Source organism: Rosa chinensis, chromosome 5 (assembly GCF_002994745.2).
Source record: "Rosa chinensis cultivar Old Blush chromosome 5, RchiOBHm-V2, whole genome shotgun sequence".
In the NCBI taxonomy this organism is placed as follows: domain Eukaryota; kingdom Viridiplantae; phylum Streptophyta; class Magnoliopsida; order Rosales; family Rosaceae; genus Rosa; species Rosa chinensis.
The window spans coordinates 44,530,685-44,548,292 of NC_037092.1; the positions used below are offsets into that span (position 1 = coordinate 44,530,685).

At 37.6% G+C, this 17,608-nt stretch overlaps 1 long non-coding RNA gene and 1 pseudogene across 2 annotated transcripts; one reads left to right on the forward strand and one right to left on the reverse strand.

Annotated features, from left to right (window-relative positions):
* Positions 1-257: 257 nt before the first annotated feature.
* On the forward strand, positions 258-4,040 carry LOC112165989. Of its 2 annotated transcripts, XR_005799492.1 has the most exons (6): positions 258-770; positions 894-1,325; positions 1,806-1,842; positions 2,502-2,579; positions 3,014-3,128; positions 3,563-4,040. It is a non-coding gene; the product is annotated as an uncharacterized LOC112165989 (long non-coding RNA). The 2 variants fall into 2 exon arrangements; XR_002923074.2 differs by having other exon boundaries at positions 266-770; positions 3,014-4,040.
* Positions 4,041-5,451: 1,411 nt separating this feature from the next.
* LOC112203914 lies at positions 5,452-7,941 on the reverse strand (annotated as a pseudogene).
* Positions 7,942-17,608: the final 9,667 nt, after the last annotated feature.

The following is a 17,608-nucleotide window of genomic DNA, read 5'->3' on the forward strand; positions in this document are numbered from 1 at the left end:
AGTTTTGAGGCTCCAGGTCGACGAGTTAGTTTAACAGTCCCGCCACATTTTTTCCTCTTGTTATATGTCAACTCATAGAAGAATAATACTTCAGCCACTGTCGAAAATTCACACCCCGACAAATCCCACAAAGCGGTCAAAGCCAATAACATCTTCCACATGTTTATGGACACTTGACCCACCGCAACATTCAATTCATGCAGCAGATACTGCAAGCTCAGAAGTAGCGGCAGCTTCACTCCGTGATTCAGTATAGCCTCGTGAATAGCGACATAACCCTCCGACAAATCAGTAGCCCTTTTACCCTTCTCTAACGGCCGCAACTTCACAATACTGGGCAAGCGTAACCTATCTTTCATTTTCTGTATCCACTACAAAAAAGGATTCAATTAGCTTCACTTTTTTGCGTCGGCGTGTAATTGCCGTTGCGAAAGGTGAATATTTTGCTTCGGCAAATTCACCCCGTCGCAAAGACATTAATCCCGTACGACGGCAAAACAACCCGTCACAAAAACACCAATCCCGTACGATGGCAAAACATCCCCGTCGCCATAAAACAAAGTGTTTGCTACTGCGTAACTACGCCGTCGTATATTGTGATATGAATTGCTACCACGAATGTGCCGTCGGGTGTACTTTGTTGATCTAAACTCCATGTTAGAAGGCAAAAGAGAATTAAACTCTGAAAATTTTCTCTTTGGGTCAGCCTCTCTTCCGCATCAGATCTATTCAGAGTACCAAAGTCACAAATACATGCATCTTGTCTCTGGGTAAGATTGGTTATAACCTAGATCTCGTCATATCAAATCCAATCTAGATCTGGTATTTCCTTCTTCTCCAGATTCTCCGCTCTATCTAAGCTATATTTTGATACATGGAGTTTCATTTTGAAGAGTGAGAAACAGAGAAGAGAGACCCGTAAGAGATTGGTTCCGGTTTGAAATTGGAAGGCACATCAGCTCTGCCAGGGGTGGATCCGGCCTAGGCTTGAGCCCTACCAGGCTTTTTAGGTCTCGAACAGCCCGAAGGCCCGAACTCAATCCTCCATTCCTCTTTCCTCCTCGAGTCCTTGGAGAGTTGGAGCACGCCAGCACTCCCCCACCGTCCAGCAAGGCAGCAACCCGTCTCCTTCTCCAGCCTCCAGCAACCCTGATCTCTCTCTCCTTCTCCGAGTCTCCATTTTCTTCTGCTCCTCGGCGACTGGTGACTGGCGACTGGCGACAGATCGGTCGGCTCCTCGCGACCTCGCCTCCTCCAGTCTTCAATTCTTGATCAGTTCTTCTCATCATCTGGAGTTGTGCAGTTCTGCTGTTCTGGGTGATTGGGTGAGCATCATATGATTCATTTTGTATATTGGGAATCCATCATAATATATTGATCTAATTGGTCATTTGATCTTGTGACTTATTGAGTTGTTGGTAATGGTATAGACAATAGACGGTAGCCTTGATTCCTTGAATTGTTGAAATTGGTTGATTTCGGATTTCCATTTTTTAGTTGATGTTGAATCTTGAATTGAATGAATTCTTGATGAGTTGATGGTATAACCATATAATTGGAATGGGTTGATTTCAGATTTCCATTTTCCAGTTGATGTTGAATCTTGAATTGAATGAATTCTTGATGAGTTGATGGTATAACCGTATAATTGGAAAGGGTTGATTTCGGATTTCCAGTCAAAATGATATAATTGGGTATTCTTGATGGTATAATTGCAATGGCTTGAATCTTGAAATATTGATGGTATAATTGCAATGGGTTGAATTCTGATTAGGTGATTAACTGGTTGAAATGGTCAATTGCAGATTCATGATAACAGTGAGTTCAATTGCACTCGCTTAGGTACTTACATATTCTCCCTCTTTCTGCATTTTGGGGTTTCATATTGTTTTTCTATTAGCTGAATCTGGGGTTAATCTCTTGCCTAAGATTCATGTTTAGTATGTGGTTTAAATTTATGCTTGTTTGGTTTTGATTTCACAAACCCATAAGCATGCCTATTTGAAACATTGCAGGACACTAAATCAGTAATGCTTTACAATATGTTAGATTTCAATAGTTAAGTTTTTTTTCATATGGAAATTGTGCTTTCTCCTATGTTAAAATGAAAAATGGAATTACAATGGTTCTCTTGCTCTTTACATGTTCATTTAGCTGCTTTGGTAGAATGATACTAAGGAAGGTGTCAATTTTCAACAACCTCTGCAAAGTTTTGGTTATTTTTCTTTATTAAAGAGGAAGGTACTAATTTGAGAGGTGATTCTTGTTTTCTGTAGAGATTCACTAGGGTTTTAAATTCAGATTTTGCTATAGATGAAGTGCATAGATTGTAATGGATTTTGATTTAACTGTCGAACAATATCAGGATAAGATAGATTGTAATTTTGTACGTCTATTGTCCTTTTGGTGTATTTGAGGTGTTTCTCTGATTCTTTACATTGTATCCTAATTCAAATTTTCTTTTAATTATCCTGTTGGTTAACTAAATAAATTTTGATCAGTTGATGGGAAATAATGATGTACCTATTGAGGAAGAGAAGCAGGTCTTAGTCAACCTTGTTGTAGTCAAGGAAAATGAGGTATTTTAAATTCATCTAGTGATTGGCATATTTGTCAGTTTTGTAGGGAAATCAGATTCTTCAACTGTTGTTTGCACATGTTTGTGCACTTCAATTTGATTTCTAAAGAATTTTGTTTTTCTTGACTTTTGTAAAAAAGTAGTATGGGTGCTGAAAAGTATTGGTTAACTAAATTATTCAAACGTTATTGCAGTGATTCAAGTGGAAAATGAAAGTTTGGAACTGCAAAATTTCTAAACTGATATCTTGTTCATTATTTTCCAATTGCTTATCAGTTTGGTGTCAAACTCTCCCTTTTCTTTTCCTACCCTCCCTTTGCCCCAAAATCTCATTGTACTCATTACTATCTTCTTTGCTTATGAAGCTTAGCCTTCTTACATGATTTATTATCACTTCTTTAGTATGTCTCATGGATCTATATGTTAATCGTACAGCAATATGAGTTTTCTTCATTTCGGCCATATCAAAAGAATCGAAAGTGATTGAGAAAATCATAGCAGGAAGGGACTGTTTGATTGTCTTGGCCACTGGAAGTGCAAAGTCTTTGTGGTAAGAGTTCCCTCTAATTCCTTGTGTAGCTGAGAATGAACCAAAAAGGTAGGAGTTAGAAGATTATTGATTGTCTTTATAAAATTGTGGACAAGTGCGTGAGAGCTCTTATCATATTATAAGTCTATTGGAATTTTGGAATAATGAGTCTTATTTTGTGTAGCATAAAAAGATCTTCATTAATCGATTACATATGTATCGAGACAACTGATAATTAGCTGGTACATAGTCCTTCTCAGTAGTATTTCCTTGACATTGGACCCATCAAAACTTTGGAGCAAATAGCTGATTTCACTACAAAAAAGAATTCAATTAGCTTCACCAATTCTTGATAATTATCATTACTCTTCTGAGTTGGATTCCTTATTAGTGCATGTATAGCCTTTAGATTTTATGTTTATGGATGCATATAACATCAACTTTGATGCAATCAGAAGCCGATGATGGGTATAGGTGGACTGTATGATGATGATGATGATGGTATGTGCTGGTCTATTAAACTCTTCCCTTCTCCTTTTTGGTATTTCTGTTCAATTTATATCTCTACACTTACTCACAGATAAAACAATGTTGTGCTACTTTTTCTCTTAATAGCCTTCAACTAAGAACTCTTACACTTTCAGTAGGTTCGTTACTATATATAAATTTCTTTGGCATTCCCATGTAGACCAAGACAAGGTAGAAGGTTCTAAGTTATTTTTGCGAAGGTTAATGTTTCAATAACTATATCAGCACTCCTAGCTTTCCGTCACTTTTATGGTGCTCGGGCTTGTCCTCATAATGTGGTTCCTTCAGGCTATGATTCCCTTCTTGGAAAGGTTTGAGCCCCAAAAAACCCATGTATAGCCATCATTGCTTGTATAAATAATTAAATATAAGTATAAAAATGTAGCTTTCAGATTCTTTTTCTAATTACTTTGTCAACACTGTTTTCTAAATAGCTTATTGTTTGGGCAGCAACAAGAGAAAAGTCAATTGATTGGATGAAAAGACACTACTAGCAAAACAACAATTACCCACGGATTTTAATCTGTGTGTAATAAGACTATCTCACACGGATTTCAGTGTGTGATAGCTTTTACACACAGTACACGCACAGATTGGTGTTACCGTGTGGTTTGGAGGGGGGTAATGCTCATCTCACACGGATTATGTTGTCCGTGTGAAATACTTACGTGGGCCCCACTATCTTTCCATAAATATAAATTACCGTAATCCAATAGAGTCCGTGTGAACAACTCTATTTCACACGGATTTCTGTGTCAAATACATAAACTCTATTTCACATTGATTTCTGTGTGAAATATAACTCATACTGATTTCTGTGTCAAATCTATAACCTTATTGACACGGATTTCCGTGTGAAATTGCTAAACTTTAACTTGCACTGATTTCAGTGTGTAAGAATGACAGCATTTAAAAATATATATATTTTTACTAATTAATTTGCAACCTGAACATAATAATACTTTTATTTCTGTACAATAAATATACTTCAAATATTTACAATAAAATGAACAAATCCACAACTCAATCGAAAATATTAAACTTTACATTCATAGGAAGATGTTCTTTACATTTCTAGCAAAATACATTTTGTATATAATGGAGAAAGTAACACACTAAGTTACATAGTGCAGAAACCTGACTTAAGAAAAAGTATTTGTTTGCAATTACATTATGCCCAGTGAACTATAGCTCAAAGATGAACATATAGGAGAATATGCAAAAACCCAAAGGCAAAGCTTATCCACCATTCTAGCAAACAATACAGAACGTGACTGCAAAGTGATAAATTAACACAAAAGCTTTTTATGGTAATTAGTACTTCAAAGTGGATCCCTCCAGGTTAGCTTTCTTTGCATCTGCCACAACAACCTACAGGTGAGGGGAAATCACATTTATTATCAAAATATACTGTCTGACCTTGTTTTTGGCATAAAAAGAATGAATATATAAAACATTCTACCTTACAGAAATCATAAAAAAGTTCCATTTCCATGCAAAAGTACATTACAAGAATTCCCAAGATTACCAACACGTTCTCTTCAATGATTTGAGTTTAGCTTTCGTGCAAAAGGACATCACAAGAATTCCTAAGACTACCAACAGGTTCTCTTCAATACTTCGATGTTAAGCCTCAAGGTGACTAAGATATTCTCAAAACAAGGATCACTGAATTACAAAAGGAAATCTTAAATTTCTGTTTAAAATGTAGTAGGTGCATGCCTAAGATGAAGTCAAATACATGCAACAACATCTGCATAGTTTTCAAAGGTGATATATATACACAAAAGAAAAGAAAAGAAAACACACACACACACATTTATGTGCATACATGCACAGAATAATATCAAATTCAGTATTTCCAGTATCTTCCGTGAGCCTCAAAATTCATACCTCTAATGTATTTTCATGAAACATCTTGTGGACCTGCCTCAGACGTGATTTTGGCAACTACAGAAAGATTAAACCCACATATAAGTTGCTTAGAGAGCAAAAGCTAGTTTCAAGCAGCATGGGGACCTGTTAAGTTAGCAAGATAATGAACTCAAATAGAATAGACAATTTAAAACAATCGATCATCTGTATTCATCTCCAAGTGTATGAACATTACTGTCATTTCAGCAATGCAGCCAATTTCCACATCCCAACATCTTTCCACATCATTTAGGCTACACTGAATTTTTGCCCATATAATAAATTATAGTAGCCTAGAATCTTTGGGAATATTGAAAGGCATTTTTAAGAAGTAACAGATTAGTTTAGTAGGCAGAAAGATTGAGAGAACCCTATACTAGACTGTAAGAAAGAACAGAAACAATCTGCAAGGCATACCCCTGCATTATAGGCAGCAGCCTTCACTCCACACTTGGAAAGGTAAGTTGAAATTTTCAACGTTTGTTTTCTCGTAGGAACATATATGATAGTTGATCCCTTATTTAGAGGCTGTTGCAGAAGTCTCAGTCTTGCTTCTGGTTGTCTCGGCAGATCAAGTACCTCCAATGTAGTTTCTTTTCTAGTAGTCAAGTCCTCACAAAGAGGTAGTCCACAGATTTCACCACAGCTAACTGCAAGTATGGAAATGATCAGTGCAATGCACAATAGTCAATCAGTCATAAATATGTCAAAATGATGAACTAACCATCCCAATCATTAACACTCTGAAAGATGTCAACATCATTTTCCAAGTAGTCAACTGACCTTCCCTTTGAAGCACTTGAACCATTTTCCTGGAGTGAACTTGCTTCATCATATCTGTTGGAATTACCATCCTCGATATTGTCTAAATCATGCTCTGAAATGCAATCAGCCTCTGACATACTACTGTTAGATGAGCTGTCCACCGCTTCGTTTACTTCTTCTGAGATGACCATTTGTTTCTTTTCACCTTTTCCTCTCTTGCCCGTATTCATGTCTATCAAGTCATAAAAATCATTCTCATATGATGATGTTGATGTTCTACTATGCTGTACCTGTATGAATTATACAATGGAGGAAGCAAACAATGAAATTGAATTCTTTGGAAACTTCTGAATTTATACATGCAGAACCAAATCCAATATTGCAGATACTTTAATATAAAGAACCTAAAACTAGAAACAAGAACACACACACAAAATGGAATAAGACTGAAACATGTGATAAAATTAAACAATAAACTTACCCTGAACCTTAGATTTGGCCGGAAAAATTATGTAAGCACAACTTTTGCTTCCTTTGACATGGACAATGACTTAAGAATGTCTTCACGAACCTGAATTGTGGCAGTAGCAGTTAATGCCATCAGTGGTATATCGAATTTTAAGAATTTTAAATTGCTAGCACTGAAGTTCTTTCGCAACTCAGACAATCTCCTGAAACATTTGAAAATTCATATGTCAAGCAATCATGACAACGTTAGTCATCTATCTAAAGAACTAGAGTGGTTCCTTAGTGGATTGAATATCTACTTTAAGAGCACAGCAAGGACAAAAGGGATTCAGAGTGGTAGATCAAGCTTATATTTATGTGAGCACAATAGTAGAGTCCTCTATTCCTCATCCCAAAATCCAACCACAATAGTAGTATTGATCTGTACATACATATATATTACAGTTGTAAACAGCTATCTGACAAACCTGTAGTCAGGCCAAAAATCATGGCCCCACTTTGAAACACAATGCACTTCATCAATTGCAAAAAGAGCAAATCCACGTAATTCTGCCAACTTTTGGCGTGGTTTTATCAGTCTGCAGCACGTTAAATTGCAAATTTTCAGTCTGAGAACCTTGGAAACACCTTAGTCAAACAAAAGCAATGTAGTAATGAAGTCCCTTACCTTAATATTGTCTCAGGGCAAACGTATATTATGTTGTACATGCCTCTCATTGCTTGATTTTCCACAGTTCTATCAGGTTGTCCAGATCCAAGAAAGCAGCAGAAACCCCATGTTTTGCCAGCTTTAAGCACTGATCGTGCATCAAGCTTATCAATGGTGAAATCACAACAACCACTTTCCCTGTCAACAATGCTGGAATCTGGAAGCACAAAGATTTTCCTGCCAAAGGTAATTATGAATAAAACATAGGCACCTATGTGATAGAAAATCAAAATTATAGCGCTCGATTCGAATCAGGCACACAATTGGCTGCGATGGACTGAGATTGAATTGAATGATAGAGATAGGCAGTAATGGGCGGAGACACCGCTTAGAACTTGGGGGAGATATCAAATTGTTGTTGCCTACGACCGCTTCCAGACCTCTGATAAGGCTGAATCGATTTGGGGGAGAAGGACATCGATACGCTTTAGGGGTGGGGGAGAAGGACATGGATCGATATGCTTCAGATTTGGTTCAATTTGCTGGTTATAAGCGGAATTTCCACGGAAATCCGTGTGAAATACATTTATCTTTGCTACTGATATCTGTGTGTATGTAGTAATCCACGGAAATCCGTGTGTAATACTACTAGGGGAGGGAAATTGAATTTGTTCCAAAAAAGTGAGCGGGAAAATTTTTACCACGAAAATCCGTGTGAGATACATATATATTTACCACTGATATTCGTGTGTATTTATCTCGGTAATATATAACTGTCATGTTGATTATTGTTTACACGGAATTCTGTCTCTATTCTATTTTTTCACACGGAATTTAGTAGCTAATTTTTCTTTTCACACAAATATCCGTGTCTACATTTCACACAGATATTCGTGTGTTGCTCATTTCACAGAGAATTCTGTATTAAAAACTTATTGTAATAGAATTCTATAGCTAATAGAGTTTTCACACTGAATTCTGTAGCTAATAGAGTTTTTCACACGGAATTCTGTAGCTAATGGTTCTTCTCACACGGATTTCCGTGTTAACATTTCACACAGATATCCGTGTGTGTTACTCATTTCACACAGATGTCTGTACTAAAAACCGGTCAACCCTTTAAACGCTTCTACTTCCCTAAGGGGAGCCGACCCTTGAGGAGATAAAATTTCAGAAAATTTTAAATTAGTTGATATAGCTTCGACACATGAGAGCATGAGAGTTTACAGATCAAAAAAATAAGTTATGAGTGAGCGGTTATGAGCATATTAGTTTTATGTAGTATTTAAGGTTTAAGGTTGACCTACTAGATCGAAACCCAAACGACGACGAAAATAGCTAAAATTGTGAAAATAACCATTTATTCTTATCATGATAACATCCTACGGTCGATTTTAATAAAATCTATTTCCTACGCATTGTTGCTTATGGAAGGTATACTTTTCATTATAACTAATAAACTAGTTATACCACATTAGTAGACATATAAGAATTTTGTGCAATCCAAAAAATAAAAATTGAAAATTGATAAATTTGACATTACCCATCTATTTATAGCGTATTACTAGGTATGGTGTAAAAAAATTAACTCAAATTAAAGCCATTATTTCAATATCAAATAAAGTGGTTAACCTTATATACACCTATACTTCCCTAAAGGGAGTTAAACCACGAGGAGATAAATTTTGTAAAATTTTTACATTATTTGGTATACCTCATATTCATGAGAGTATGAGAGCTGACATATCGAAAAAATAAGTTGTGAATGAGCGGTTATGAGCATATTAGTTTTATGTGGTATTTAGGGTTCATGGTTGATCTATTAGATCGAGACCTAAACGATAACAAAAATAGCTGAAATTTTATCCATAACTATTTATTCTAATCATGACAACATCCAACGGTCGATTTTGATAAATTCAATTTCAACAATGTTGAGGCTCATGGAAGGTATACTTTTCATTACAACTAATAAACTAGTTATAGCACATTAGTAGACATATAAGAATTTTTGTGCGAACCAAAAAATCAAAATTGAAAATCAATAAATTTGACATTACCCATCTGTTTATAGGTATTGTGTAAAAAAAAATTAACTCAATCCGCCGTTATTTCGATATCAAATAAATGTTCAACCTTATATACACCTATACTTTTTCACACGGAATTTTGTAGCTAATTGTTATTTTCACACAGATATCCGTGTGAAAAGGTTTTAGTTTTTACACAGACATCAGTTACTGTTGTTTATTCACACAGATTTCTGTGTGTAGTCTCCTTTTTCACACAGATTACTGTGTCAACATTTTCACACGGAAATCCGTGTGTATTACTCATTTCACACGGATATCTGTGGCTTTTAACTACAGTAAATCCGTGTGTGTTGTTATTTTGCTAGTAGTAATTTATGTGTTACTCATTTCACACAGAAATCTGTATCAAATACTTATTGTAACGGAAATCTGTCCCTCTATAATTCACATAACATAAAAAAATTAATGATTTCGAAATAAACTAATTTATAATACGTACAGAAGTCAGTGTGAATTTATTTTCACACAGAAATCCGTGTGAAATGTTTTAGTTTTTACACAGATATCTGTTACTGTTGTTTATTCACACGGATTTCCGTTGATATTGTTATTGTATAAATATTTATGTGTTACTCATTTCACACAGAAATCTGTATCAAATACTTATTGTAACGGAAATCTGTCCCTCCATAATTCACATAACATAAAAAAATTAGTGATTTTGAAATAGAATAATTTATAATACATACAGAAATCAGTGTGAATTTATTTTCACACAGAAATCCGTGTGAAATGTTTTAGTTTTTACACAGATATCTGTTACTGTTGTCTATTCACACGGATTTCAGTTGATATTGTTATTGTGTAAATTACTGTGGAGCCCAATTATGCTATTTTCACACGGATATCTGTGTCAACATTTCACACAGATATTTGTGTGTTGCTCATTTCACACGAAAATCCGTGTCAAATACTTATTGTAACGGAAATCTGTCCCTCCATAATTCACATTTCTAACAGAATTAATGATTTTGAAATAAACTAATTTATAACACATACAGAAATCAGTGTGAAATGATTTTCACACAGATATCCATGTGAAAATGTTTTAGTTTTTACACAGATATCTGTTGCTATTGTTTATGCACACGGATTTCCGTTGATATTGTTATTGTATAAATTATTGTGGGCCCGATTATGCTCATTTCACACAGATTTCTGTTAGTATTTCTATTTCACACGGATATCTGTGGCTTTTAACTACAGTAAATCCGTGTGTGTTGTTATTTTGCTAGTAGTGAGAGCTCTTACCAACACTATTATAACAGGTAATATTGAAGTTTATTGTACAAATAATTCATTTTTATATACTTTATGTCGGTATGTACACCTTTTTATGAAAAGAAAATTTGTTTGAGCCAATTGAATTTACAACCGAAGCGACAAGTTTTGCTATTGGTTTTTTATTTCTTATATTTTAATTAGAACTTTTGTTTACTGTTACAGTACGTATAGCATGCTTTCCTAAAGTTAGTGAATCACTGTAAGAGTCTAGCATGCTTTCCTATGGTAGTAACAATTTGCATGATTCATTTACAACTTTGATTAGTTCTACCAACTTGTTGATACTTTACTCTTGGAAACTTAACAATTGAAACACAAACAAACAATACAGGTAACTGTAGTTGCTTTGAACCAGCAATTTTACTAGCAGCAGCCAATACTGCATCTGATTTTTTTCCTTAGTTAGTCTATCTAATGTTTCCTTTCTCGGAAGATAGACAAATGAATTGCATAGGGATTATATACTGCATCTTATTTGTACTCATTTTATTATAGTGGGAGTCCAGTTTTGCGACAAGGAAGAACATATATCAAGGTCTGCATTGGCTATTTTCCATGTCTAGGAGAAAGAGATTGAGAGGAAGAAGTTGGAGGTGAGAGACAGGGTTCAGGCTCAGCTGGGACGAGTTGAAGAAGCAACTAGGTGCTTAGCTGACATGCACGAAGCAAGTAAACTGCGATTGCCACTAAATCATGATATTGTCCAGGTTTAAAGCATCCATTATGTTTCACAGCATCTTCAAGTTCTTGGGAGGTCCCGGCAAGGCTTATCTTGAAGTATAGGAAAAAAACTACCTTGTATTATCTTGTAAACTCATGTATAAGAGCTTCATTTCCTTTGTGACATTCATGAGAAAAATTAACATGCAACATTCCCCTTTCAATATGCTTAATTCCATTTTGTACAGCTATTATCCACCCAAAAAAAAAAAATTATCCATTCATGCCAGATTTTTTTTTAATTCATAAATAAACTTTTGCGATGACAAAATTGCCGTCACAAAGCTTTGGAAGTGGTCAATGGCGTCGCCATGGATATTTGCTACGGCATTTTTCAGTAGCAAAATTCTTGCGACGGCAAGGTTTTCTGTCGCTATTAAGCTTGCGACGGCGCAATTGCCATCGCAAATACCAATGGTGATGCCCTCAACGACATCGGCGCAATTGCCGTCGCCTAGCCGTTGCCATTGGTCTTTTACGACGGCAATTTCAGTTTCCGCGACGACACAACGCCGTGGCAATATGAATTCTTTTTTGTAGTGATCTTTCGCCACGACATAATGGAGGAAGGTTCGTCTACTCTGACACCATCACTGAGAACCCACAAGAAGTTAGTAGGTCAGGAACTCTAACCTTCATCCCCAATCTCAACCCCATCGTCACTTTGTCAGAGGCGCCAACACTTTCTTCGCTACTATCGGATACCTCCTCCTCCCTGGTACGACGAACAACTTCGTGTTCCTCACTCTGACGTGCTACCATAGGTGGCGGATAAATGGTCTGGAGAGGGACAATATCTAGTAGTTCTTCAGGGCTACCTCCTGTAGAAGTGGGACCATGCAACGAATCAATAAAACCCCTCTCCGACGAATTAAGCGACGACACATCCGATTCTTCACTACTTGAGATATCGATAACGGCCGGCATGCCACACAAACACTCTAAACCTAGAAGTTAGCAGTCAAGTCAGATCTAAACCTACCCTATGCCATCAACAACAAGAACTCATTCATGAACAGTCACTCCAAAATCCCAGAAAAGCCAGAAACCCTCAGACACAGAATAACACAAAAATCGTAAACATATCTTTTCGGTACAAACAAAGAAAATACATTGACACAAACCAGACCAAAACAAGAACACAAAAACCCAGAAACAGAGCATACCTCAAATTCGCCGAAGCAAACGCCGACGAGCGACGAAGCAGACCAACCACAAGATGAGCTCGATCACCTCTTCTCTCCTTCAAATTCTTTTCCTCCTTCTTTCCTCCACTCGATCAACGGGGTTTCCAGATCCTTCCTCTCTGGTTCTCTCTCACTCTGAAAAGAATGCAAAGGAACAGAATAGGGCAAAGTGAGTAAACTCGATTTCGTTTCCCCCTTAAATACAAACTCTGGCGACAAATCTCAGCCGTCTCTGAAAAAGTAACCACCCGTCATGATCACACCACGTGCCCTCGCTAATCGAGACGACGTCTCGGTAAAAACGACGTGCTCATAAATGCAACATTTATGATAAAGCGACAACGGCTGCGCAGCGACGTTTTCGTGCACGCCATCCCTATCAACAACCCCCACGTGTCACCTACATTGTCAGAAGATCATGCAGGATCTGGCCAAATAACCCCAAATTTTTTAGATCACTGCCATAGTCACTTCTTTTCCGCTAAGTAGCTTCTTCCTCCACTAATTAGTTTCATCTTCCACTATTTGGCCTTATCCTCCGCTAAATAGCCTCATCCTCCACTACCAATCGCCAAGCAACAAGTCAACTATCCGCCACAACTCAAGTATTACCGCCAACAAAGTTATTTCACCTATAACACTTACCTTGCTCCAACAAACTTGCAAGGAAATCATACCATCACTCATCAACCGACAACTACTGACCAACATGTCTCCGACATCATTACTTCCGCTAACAATCAACAGTCGCTCTACCTGACACAATTTATATTTAGCGAAACACATCCAACCAGGGATATCCCATACATTATCCATACACCGACCTCAACGAGGCAGTGCAGTCAAGTTCTTCTCCTCCGGGAAAGAGTAAGGGAATAGTTAACACATCTTACGGCAGCCACTTATCCGGCCATTAACTTCCCGATGCTAAGGCACTGAAAGAATAGGATCGCTACCCACCGCCTCATGCTGTCAAACAGCTCCTCTCAACAAACAATCATCCGACCAAAAGGAGGCCTTTCTTAGCCGGGGAGTGGGGGACTCCCTGGAGGGCCTAGCAGGGGCCCACCCGAAAGGGAAAAAGCGCTTGCTCAGACAAAATCCATGGTTGACGACGCACTCGCACTGATTATGACCGACATATAACTGAAGGTTTCACCTTAGTTATGGTAACTCCCCAACCAAAAAATCCCTCCTTGACTAGGGACTTAAGGGACTTGTAAATACATAGCAATTGCGGGCCATAATCAGCACTCATACTTAACCATGTCACCTTGTTGGAGTGACTTCAATGGAGTAGTCTCTAGAAACAAAGCAAGACAACCTCCATCGGCAAGCCAACTCCAAGACGAAATATGCCTTGACGCGCCGACACGCGCCACCCAAAGTTGTCCCTGCAGAAAGAACCAAAACTCAGCAAACTGAAGTGTATCAGTCCCACATCGAAAACAAGAGTGAGGTAACTCACTATTTCATATATAACATGTCCACTTCTCTCTCTTCATTGATTACACATTCAATAGCTATTTACCGCTACATTTGTCAATACAAGTACATCGTTTAACTTTAGCATTGGAGGAGCGAAGACCGCCAACCGCGTTCTCCCCTCTTGACGCCGTTGTATCTCTCTTGACAGATTAGCGGGATTTCACAAACTCCATACATACAGGAACATTGGACCCCTGTCCGCGTTATCGGAAGCCGACATCATATGGCGGTATTCTGAGCATTAACAGATGTGGAAAGCCATAGTAAACGGTTACCTTTTTAGGGTGTTGGAGATGACCTATTTGTACAGGATTTGGGGAGATGTGGTTCCCTTACTTCTAGTGTGGGATGTTTGGGCTCCCAATACCGCCCAAAGGGCGTATCGTGACCCTAGCTTATCTGGGAGTATCTTTGCTACTCTTTGTGGCTAGATAAGCCTTGTGCTTCCGGTATTTGTGCTTGTAAGGTATATATACCAACAATAACGGAATGAGTGTAAACTAGTTATTGTGATCTTTGCTTTGAAAATCTTGTTATACAGGTTTGTCTTCTGGATAGTTTACTTTTAGGGGAAGTTCTACCAAATTTTTGGTGAAATTTCTTCTAAGGTGGACCCCACAAGCCCACTTCGGATTTCAGGATGAAATCCGGGACTAGTCTTGTCACCAACACATGCTTATCATTTCTTTGTTTCTTTCTTTTTGTCTCATATCTGTATCTTTGGTGTGACTTCTTCAATTCGTAGCTACCTTTATTATATAGACCCTACTTGGTAAGAAATTTTTGCATACCTTCAGTAAATCGATTATGGTGTTAATCAATGTTTTTCCTAGGATTTGATTAGACATTTTTATATCACATTTATATGGTGTATTTGTAGATTTCACAAGTTTTAAAAAATCCATGTTTCTGTATATTTCTATATCTGAGATTACATTTGTCTCTATATTTAGAACTTCAACGTCTTAGATGGGCCAACTTGAGAAGTTTTGCACTATATGTTATTTCATGATTTCATGCATCATTTTCAGTTAAATTATTTAAATGTCTTAAATGGATAAAAATGTGTGGTGTGCTTTAACTGAGGATCATTTTAATGAGGACTTCATGAGACATGAAAATTTTCTAATCAACAGTTGTGAGAGACACTTTTGGATCATATTTCAGAAAATTAACTATTAGATGTTTAGATATTTATGAGTTTTATATATGCATATTTTTATCCAAACTAGAAATTGTTAAGGCATTCACAATCGTGATTTATCATTTACTAACATGAAAGGTTCATGTTTGACAAATTTGGTTTGTCCATTGATGTGATCTAGTTTGGAACCTTAATGATTAGCAATTTGAAAGAAAAATTTTGAGTCCTTAACTCAATGAACCAAAATTTGCCAAAATGATCTCAACAAATTTTTGTTCCCACTAACCTAATTTAAAGAGAAATGACTATTCTGTCCTCAATCTAATTAATAAACTACAACTACTGCCACTCTATCTCTCTCTCTCTCTCTCTCTCTCTCTCTCTCTCTCTCTCTCTCTCTCTCTCTCTCTCTCTCTCTCTCTCTCTCTCTCTCTCTCTCTCTCTCTCTCTCTCTCTCTCTCTCTCTCTCTCTCTCTCACCGGATCCTTCCTTGGCTAATACGACAAGGCCCAGCCCCGATTCCAAACTCGACACCTCTGATTCCGATCGAGATCAGAAGGTTAATCTTTGTCTCCGCCGCGATCATGCTTGTCCTAGCTAGCTCCTGGACATATGCAACTACTGTTCTCGCCTTCGCGGTTCACTTCCTCGGCGACAGGAAGGTCTGACGAGCTAGAATTGGCAGTCTTTGGCAAGTTGAAATAACGATTCGGAAAGGAGGCGAAAAGGAAAGGAATGCCATTGGAGGAGGTGGATGATGTGGCTACACATGTCAGGGAAGCGTGTGACGATGTGGGTGCCCATATCATTTCTTTTTTAGTAAACTGTAGGCAGAAGGCCGATATGGAAATAAAAAAGAAAAAAAAAGTCTTATTATCTCGTAATAAAGGCTTTTTGCCCCCCCCCCCTCCCAATAAAAGGTTTTGAATGGACGTATCTTCTCATCTTTTTCCTCAATCAAAGTTTTATTTGTTTAATTTGAGGTTGGAGACCTCCTACGAGATTTCATAAACTTTTAGTGTCCCCCAATAAAAGTTTATTGAGCAGCAATAAAGGTTTATGAGGAGTTAATAAACCTCTACGGCGACCTATGAGATCTCCGATGACATTTATGGTGACCTCCGGTAAGGTTTTTAGAAAAGTCCACGCGATCGATGACCGAACTCCGGCGACCGATGACTGTGGGAAAGAAAAAAAAATAGTCTTTGGGGATGAGGGTAAAATAGTCTCAAAAGAAAAAAAAAACCTTAATTGGAAATTAGAGATTATCATATTAAAGTCTTGAGCTTTTTACCAATAAATACAATGGGCCATTAATTCTTCCCATGCACAGGATTTATATTTTGTTGCTCATGCGGTCATCTTTAGGATGAGTAACAGTAGCGGCACGTTTGCACAAAAACAAAAGGGCACAACAAGTTCTGGTTAATTACGACAATTGCCACAGCTATCATTTCAATTTTCTCTCAAACCAAATCTGTCAGATCTAGTTCTCCCAAAATCAAAACTGTCTGAAAATAAAAATCCTCTCTAAATCAACATCTCCGGCGAAGCTAGGACACGACCTCGGCGGCAAAACAAGCGCGCGACCTCGGCCGCGAAGTAATCGCGAGACGCTGGTAGCAAAGCAAGGGCGCGACACCGGCGGTGAAGCTAGAGAATGACACTAGAGGCGAAGCTAGGGGGTGACCCTGCCGCCGAAGCAAGGGGACGACCCCGACAGCGAAGCAAGGGAGCGACACCCGCGGCGAGGCTCCTACGAAACTAGGGCTTGAAGATCAATAGAGAAACTTCTAGTTACTGAAGGTCAGTAGCAGCTAGCTATAGCTTGATTTTTGTGTTATGCATTCAACACTGTCGAAATTTGATTATGCTTAGTAGCTTTAGCTGAGAAATTTTGGTTGAGAAATTCTGAGCGTCAGTATCTTCAGCCTCGTGTTGTCACAGTCTCTCCCTTAGGTAAATGATTTTGGTTGAGAAATTTTGATTTTTCTCAATGGTTGAGAAATTCTTAGGGTCAGTAGCTTTAACAAAGAAATTAACATTTAGGTTATTGAAGGTCAGTATCCTATTGAGGGTCAGTAAACCTATGTGTATTGCAACCTCATTTTTATGTGTAGCTAGGTGGCGAAAATTGATATTACGTGACTGATAATAGTACAAAATTAATTGTTTGAGCTTGTTGATAGTCAGAAGCATTAAAATGCAGCAATATGTGCAATCTATGATTATTGAGAGTCAGTAGCATTAAAATTCTGGAA